Source organism: Pygocentrus nattereri, chromosome 2, assembly GCF_015220715.1.
Source record: "Pygocentrus nattereri isolate fPygNat1 chromosome 2, fPygNat1.pri, whole genome shotgun sequence".
Taxonomy (NCBI): Eukaryota; Metazoa; Chordata; class Actinopteri; order Characiformes; family Serrasalmidae; genus Pygocentrus; species Pygocentrus nattereri.
In genome coordinates, this window is record NC_051212.1 from 2,319,703 (window position 1) to 2,327,465 (window position 7,763).

General features: G+C 43.1%; 1 protein-coding gene across 1 annotated transcript in view; it reads left to right on the forward strand.

The window, feature by feature from the left end:
• Window positions 1–1,353: 1,353 nt before the first annotated feature.
• The window catches only part of wnt3a (wingless-type MMTV integration site family, member 3A), a 57,767-nt gene continuing 51,357 nt past the window's right edge, over window positions 1,354–7,763 (forward strand). The window contains exon 1 of the mRNA XM_037532384.1: window positions 1,354–1,504. The gene's annotated coding sequence lies outside the window, so the exon portion shown is untranslated. The remainder of the gene's footprint in view (window positions 1,505–7,763) is intronic.

A 7,763-nucleotide genomic window follows, 5' to 3' on the forward strand; every position in this document is an offset into this window, starting at 1 on the left:
TTATGCGTCTGTCTCACCAGGAGCGCGACGGCAGCCTCGAGAGCGAAGTCCTGGAGCGGGAGCTAAACTCAGGAAGAAGCCGGCCTCGGCTGCGGATCACCGAATGGAGGAGATTCATCTCGGCAGGATCCGCCGCGTCCCAAACCGCACGCTAGCTCACTGAACAGGGTGTAAACAGCGCAGCCGCCACTAGCAGTGCACTCATTAGGGCAGCGTGTGAAGGGCGGGCAGCGTGTGAAGGGCGGGCGGGCGGCGTGTGAAGGACGGGCGGGCGGGCGGCGTGTGAAGGACGGGCGGGCGGGCGGCGTGTGAAGGACGGGCGGGCGGGCGGCGTGTGAAGGACGGGCGGGCGGGCGGCGTGTGAAGGACGGGCGGGCGGGCGGCGTGTGAAGGACGGGCGGGCGGCGCGTCCACGTTCCCCCTCCTGCTTCTCCACAGACATCCCGTTATGTGACCTCTAGCCCCGCGAAGCTGCGTGTGTGTGTGTAGGTGAGTGAATGATCACGGTGTTGGAGGCAGGTGGGGTGAGGAGGCAGCGCTGAGGGTCCTGCGAGGTTCTACCCACCGAGGGGGGCAGAGTGAATCACCCCCTGGCCGACCCGGCCCGTTTAGCTCCTGTGTGCCCGAGCGCAGGACGTGTGGTGTGATATTTTTCTCCACAGCGTGAGCAGAACGAGCTGCAGCGTCCAGAACGTCCAGAGTTGTTCTTGCCACTCGAGTGTGTTTCACATCACGTCATCTCCAGCTGAGTTAGCTGAGTTACTCCGGCTAGCGGAAAAATCCTTAGGTAATCTACACCCCCGCCTGCTGCTCCGCTATAGGAAACTCCTCGCTGGACAGCGTATATAAACACTGTATAAACACATAACTCACAGCGCGTGGGTCTGATTCTCCCACTGTAATAACACCACACGGCCCCTCGGCCACCGGACTCTCCTCTCGGGCTCTGTTATTGTTTACTGCTTGTGTTTTATTGTTGTTTTGATTTGATCCCATTAGGATTACAGGCTTTATAGCGCAGCTCGTTTATGGGGAGCCTGGCCACTTAACGGCCACTTTACGGCCACTTTACATGTAAAATATGACTGGGAAACACTAGAGGGCGCCAGAGTCCTCCATGAATGGGACAGGATGAAAGTAAACAGCACACACACTTTCTAAGCCAATTTTTAGCTCAGGGTCGGGGGGGGGGGGGGGGGGGGGGGTGCTGGAGCCTATCCCAGCTGTCATTGGGCGAAAGGCAGGACACATCCTGGACAGGTCGCCAGTCCATCGCAGGGCAGACAGACAGATTCACACCTAGGGGTAATTTAGCATGTCCAATTGGCCTGACTGCATGTCTTTGGACTGTGGGAGGAAACCAGAGAACCCAGAGGAAACCCACGCAGACACGGGGAAAACATGCACACTCCTCACAGAGAGGAACCCGGTCACCCGGCCGGGGAATCGAACCCAGATCCTCCCTGCTGTGAGGCGACAGCGCTACCCACCGTGCCGCCCCGAGGTAAACAGCCCAAAAATTTAATATTATATACTTGTGCAGGAACTTCCTCTCATTTCTGAAAAAGGTAGGAGGATGAAGTTTATTAAAAAGATGAAAGAAAACGTCCTGACCAATATGCTATGTTGGCCAACGCTAAGTTGCCTCATTGTTTAATTATTATTGTTCTGTTTTAATAATAATTTATTATAATTCTGTTTTATTGCTCTGTCTTAATAAGGGTTGAATTAAAGTAAATTGTCACTAATAACAACAAGCATGATGTTATTCTCTCCTAAACAAATCAGATGAGGCTTTAACATGGTGAGTTATTGCAAACCCACAAAGAAAAAGTGCACATTTGTATTAAAAGGGTTGAAAATCTAGGTGTCCCCAAACCTTTGACAGGCCACTGATTCAGCAGCTGGAGCTTCACCGAGAAGCGCTTGTAGCTCACAGCCCTGATTTACAGCTGCAGGAGGAGATGAAGGTATTAATGTATTAATGAGTATGAATCAGTAAATCAGCGCTGTCTCAGGCGTCTCTAATTCCTCTGAGTCCACCACAGCAGCTCATCTCAGTCTCTGTTATAACACCACACAACATGTAAGAACGTCTGCTTCAGATGGAACAGTATACTGCAGTATTTTTCACTGCCACTAGAGGGCGGTGTGACACTGGGTCTCAGCACAGACTCAGTTCCTCTTTCAAACTCCAGTGAGAGTGCAGGGACTTCTCATCTGGGTTTAAAGGAGTGTAGAAGAATGAATGTAAAGCTGAATGAAGACTCTGGAGTTGATCATAAAGCCAAATGAAGACTCTGGAGTTGATCATAAAGCCAAATGAAGACTCTGGAGTTGATCATAAAGCCGAATGAAGACTCTGGAGTTGATTATAAAGCTGAATGAAGACTCTGGAGTTGATAATAAAGCCAAATGAAGACTCTGGAGTTGATCATAAAGCCAAATGAAGACTCTGGAGTTGATTATAAAGCCGAATGAAGACCCTGGAGTTGATCGTAAAGCCGAATGAAAACACTGGAGTTGATCATAAACCGGAATGAAGACTCTGGAGTTGATCATAAAGCCGAATGAAGACTCTGGAGTTGATCATAAAGCCGAATGAAGACTCTGGAGTTGATCATAAAGCCGAATGAAGACTCTGGAGTTGATTATAAAGCTGAATGAAGACTCTGGAGTTGATCATAAAGCCAAATGAAGACTCTGGAGTTGATCATAAAGCCAAATGAAGACTCTGGAGTTGATCATAAAGCCGAATGAAGACTCTGGAGTTGATTATAAAGCTGAATGAAGACTCTGGAGTTGATAATAAAGCCAAATGAAGACTCTGGAGTTGATCATAAAGCCAAATGAAGACTCTGGAGTTGATTATAAAGCCGAATGAAGACCCTGGAGTTGATCGTAAAGCCGAATGAAAACACTGGAGTTGATCATAAACCGGAATGAAGACTCTGGAGTTGATCATAAAGCCGAATGAAGACTCTGGAGTTGATCATAAAGCCGAATGAAGACTCTGGAGTTGATCATAAAGCCGAATGAAGACTCTGGAGTTGATCGTAAAGCCGAATGAAGACACTGGTGTTGATTGTAAAGCCAAATGAAAACTCTGGAGTTGATCATAAACCGGAATGAAGACTCGAGTTGATCGTAAAGCCGAATGAAAACTCTGGAGTTGATCATAAACCGGAATGAAGACTCGAGTTGATCGTAAAGCCGAATGAAAACTCTGGAGTTGATCTTAAAGGCGAATGAAGACTCTGGAGTTGATTTTAAAGCTGAATGGAGACTCTGGAGTTGATCTTAAAGCCGAACGAAGACTCTGGAGTTTAACTTAAAGGCCAATGAAGACTCTGGAGTTGATTTTAAAAGCCGTATGAAGACTCTGGAATTGATTGTAAAGCTGAATGAAGACTCCGGAGTTGATCGTAAAGCCGAACGAAGACTCTGGAGTTGATTATAAAGCTGAATGAAGACTCTGGAGCTGATTATAAAGCTGAATGAAGACTCTGGAGCTGATTATAAAGCTGAATGAAAACTCTGGAGCTGATTATAAAGCTGAATGAAGACTCTGGAGCTGATTCTAAAGCTGAATGAAGACTCTGGAGCTGATTATAAAGCTGAATGAAGACTCTGGAGCTGATTATGAAGCTGAATGAAAACTCTGGAGCTGATTATGAAGCTGAATGAAAACTCTGGAGCTGATTATAAAGCTGAATGAAGACTCTGGAGCTGATTATAAAGCTGAATGAAGACTCTGGAGCTGATTATAAAGCTGAATGAAAACTCTGGAGCTGATTATAAAGCTGAATGAAGACTCTGGAGCTGATTATAAAGCTGAATGAAGACTCTGGAGCTGATTATAAAGCTGAATGAAGACTCTGGAGCTGATTATAAAGCTGAATGAAAACTCTGGAGCTGATTATGAAGCTGAATGAAAACTCTGGAGCTGATTATAAAGCTGAATGAAGACTCTGGAGCTGATTATAAAGCTGAATGAAGACTCTGGAGCTGATTATAAAGCTGAATGAAAACTCTGGAGCTGATTATAAAGCTGAATGAAGACTCTGGAGCTGATTATAAAGCTGAATGAAAACTCTGGAGCTGATTATAAAGCCGAACGAAGACTCTGGAGTTGATTTTGAAGCTGAATGAAGATTGGAGCTGATTATAAAGCTGAATGAAAACTCTGGAGCTGATTATAAAGCTGAATGAAGACTCTGGAGCTGATTATAAAGCTGAATGAAGACTCTGGAGCTGATTATAAAGCTGAATGAAAACTCTGGAGCTGATTATAAAGCTGAATGAAGACTCTGGAGCTGATTATAAAGCTGAATGAAAACTCTGGAGCTGATTATAAAGCTGAATGAAGACTCTGGAGCTGATTATAAAGCTGAATGAAGACTCTGGAGCTGATTATAAAGCTGAATGAAGACTCTGGAGCTGATTATAAAGCTGAATGAAGACTCTGGAGCTGATTATAAAGCTGAATGAAAACTCTGGAGCTGATTATAAAGCTGAATGAAGACTCTGGAGCTGATTATAAAGCTGAATGAAGACTCTGGAGCTGATTATAAAGCTGAATGAAAACTCTGGAGCTGATTATAAAGCTGAATGAAGACTCTGGAGCTGATTATAAAGCTGAATGAAAACTCTGGAGCTGATTATAAAGCTGAATGAAGACTCTGGAGCTGATTATAAAGCTGAATGAAGACTCTGGAGCTGATTATAAAGCTGAATGAAGACTCTGGAGCTGATTATAAAGCTGAATGAAAACTCTGGAGCTGATTATAAAGCTGAATGAAGACTCTGGAGCTGATTATAAAGCTGAATGAAGACTCTGGAGCTGATTATAAAGCTGAATGAAAACTCTGGAGCTGATTATAAAGCTGAATGAAGACTCTGGAGCTGATTATAAAGCTGAATGAAGACTCTGGAGCTGATTATAAAGCTGAATGAAGACTCTGGAGCTGATTATAAAGCTGAATGAAGACTCTGGAGCTGATTATAAAGCTGAATGAAGACTCTGGAGCTGATTATAAAGCTGAATGAAAACTCTGGAGCTGATTATGAAGCTGAATGAAAACTCTGGAGCTGATTATAAAGCTGAATGAAGACTCTGGAGCTGATTATAAAGCTGAATGAAGACTCTGGAGCTGATTATAAAGCTGAATGAAAACTCTGGAGCTGATTATAAAGCTGAATGAAGACTCTGGAGCTGATTATAAAGCTGAATGAAGACTCTGGAGCTGATTATAAAGCTGAATGAAGACTCTGGAGCTGATTATAAAGCTGAATGAAAACTCTGGAGCTGATTATGAAGCTGAATGAAAACTCTGGAGCTGATTATAAAGCTGAATGAAGACTCTGGAGCTGATTATAAAGCTGAATGAAGACTCTGGAGCTGATTATAAAGCTGAATGAAAACTCTGGAGCTGATTATAAAGCTGAATGAAGACTCTGGAGCTGATTATAAAGCTGAATGAAGACTCTGGAGCTGATTATAAAGCTGAATGAAAACTCTGGAGCTGATTATAAAGCTGAATGAAGACTCTGGAGCTGATTATAAAGCTGAATGAAAACTCTGGAGCTGATTATAAAGCTGAATGAAGACTCTGGAGCTGATTATAAAGCTGAATGAAAACTCTGGAGCTGATTATAAAGCTGAATGAAGACTCTGGAGCTGATTATAAAGCTGAATGAAAACTCTGGAGCTGATTATAAAGCTGAATGAAGACTCTGGAGCTGATTATAAAGCTGAATGAAGACTCTGGAGCTGATTATAAAGCTGAATGAAGACTCTGGAGCTGATTATAAAGCTGAATGAAAACTCTGGAGCTGATTATAAAGCTGAATGAAGACTCTGGAGCTGATTATAAAGCTGAATGAAGACTCTGGAGCTGATTATAAAGCTGAATGAAAACTCTGGAGCTGATTATAAAGCTGAATGAAGACTCTGGAGCTGATTATAAAGCTGAATGAAGACTCTGGAGCTGATTATAAAGCTGAATGAAGACTCTGGAGCTGATTATAAAGCTGAATGAAAACTAGTTGATTTTGAAGCTGAATGAAGACTCTAGAGCTGATTATAAAGCTGAATGAAGACTGGAGTTGATTTTGAAGCTGAATGAAGACTCTAGTTGATTTTGAAGCTGAATGAAGACTCTAGTTGATTTTGAAGCTGAATGAAGACTCTGGAGTTGATTATAAAGCTGAATGAAGACTCTGGAGTTGATTATAAAGCTGAATGAAGACTCTGGAGTTGATTATAAACCTGAATGAAGACTCTGGAGCTGATTATAAAGCTGAATGAAGACTCTGGAGTTGATTATAAAGCTGAATGAAGACTCTGGAGTTGATTATAAACCTGAATGAAGACTGGAGTTGATTATAAAGCTGAATGAAGACTCTGGAGTTGATTATAAAGCTGAATGAAGACTCTGGAGTTGATTATAAACCTGAATGAAGACTGGAGCTGATTATAAAGCTGAATGAAGACTCTGGAGCTGATTATAAAGCTGAATGAAGACTCTGGAGCTGATTATAAAGCTGAATGAAGACTGGAGTTGATTATAAAGCTGAATGAAGACTCTGGAGCTGATTCTAAACCTGAATGGAGACTCTGGAGCTGATTATAAAGCTGAATGAAGACTCTGGAGCTGATTCTAAACCTGAATGGAGACTCTGGAGCTGATTATAAAGCTGAATGAAGACTGGACTTGATTTTGAAGCTGAATGAAGACTCTGGAGCTGATTCTAAACCTGAATGAAGACTCTGGAGCTGATTATAAAGCTGAATGAAGAATGGAGTTGATTTTGAAGCTGAATGAAGACTGGAGTTGATTTTGAAGCTGAATGAAGACTCTAGTTGATTTTGAAGCTGAATGAAGACTCCAGAGTTGATCGTAAAGCCGAACGAAGACTCTGGAGTTGATTTTGAAGCTGAACGAAGACTCTGGAGTTGATTTTGAAGCTGAATGAAGACTGGAGCTGATTATAAAGCTGAATGAAAACTCTGGAGCTGATTATAAAGCTGAATGAAGACTGGAGCTGATTATAAAGCGGAATGAAGACTGGAGTTGATTTTGAAGCTGAATGAAGACTGGAGCTGATTATAAAGCTGAATGAAGACTGGAGTTGATTTTGAAGCTGAATGAAGACTGGAGTTGATTTTGAAGCTGAATGAAGACTGGAGCTGATTATAAAGCTGAATGAAGACTCTAGTTGATTTTGAAGCTGAATGAAGACTGGAGTTGATTTTGAAGCTGAATGAAGACTGGAGTTGATTTTGAAGCTGAATGAAGACTGGAGCTGATTATAAAGCTGAATGAAGACTGGAGTTGATTTTGAAGCTGAATGAAGACTGGAGTTGATTTTGAAGCTGAATGAAGACTGGAGCTGATTATAAAGCTGAATGAAGACTGGAGCTGATTATAAACCTGAATGAAAACCATTCTGACTGTCATTGCTCAGCATTAGCCACTAGATGGTGATGTATAAAAGGCTGAGCTGGTTAGATCCGGAGGGGCTCTCAGTTTCAGAGTGTGTTAAGTCAGGGATGCACCAGTTCTGGGGGGGATCAGTGTCCAGCACAGTTTGGTTATTTACCTGCTCAAGCACACCTGATTCATCTCCTCTGTTAATGACCAGGTTGAGTGGGTGTGTTTGGGTAGCAGTTCTAGCTCACTGTGCTGGACACCAGCTCTCCAGGACTGGAGGTGTGACCCCCTGCCTCAGCTCCTCAGCTGCAGATCAACCAGCATTCA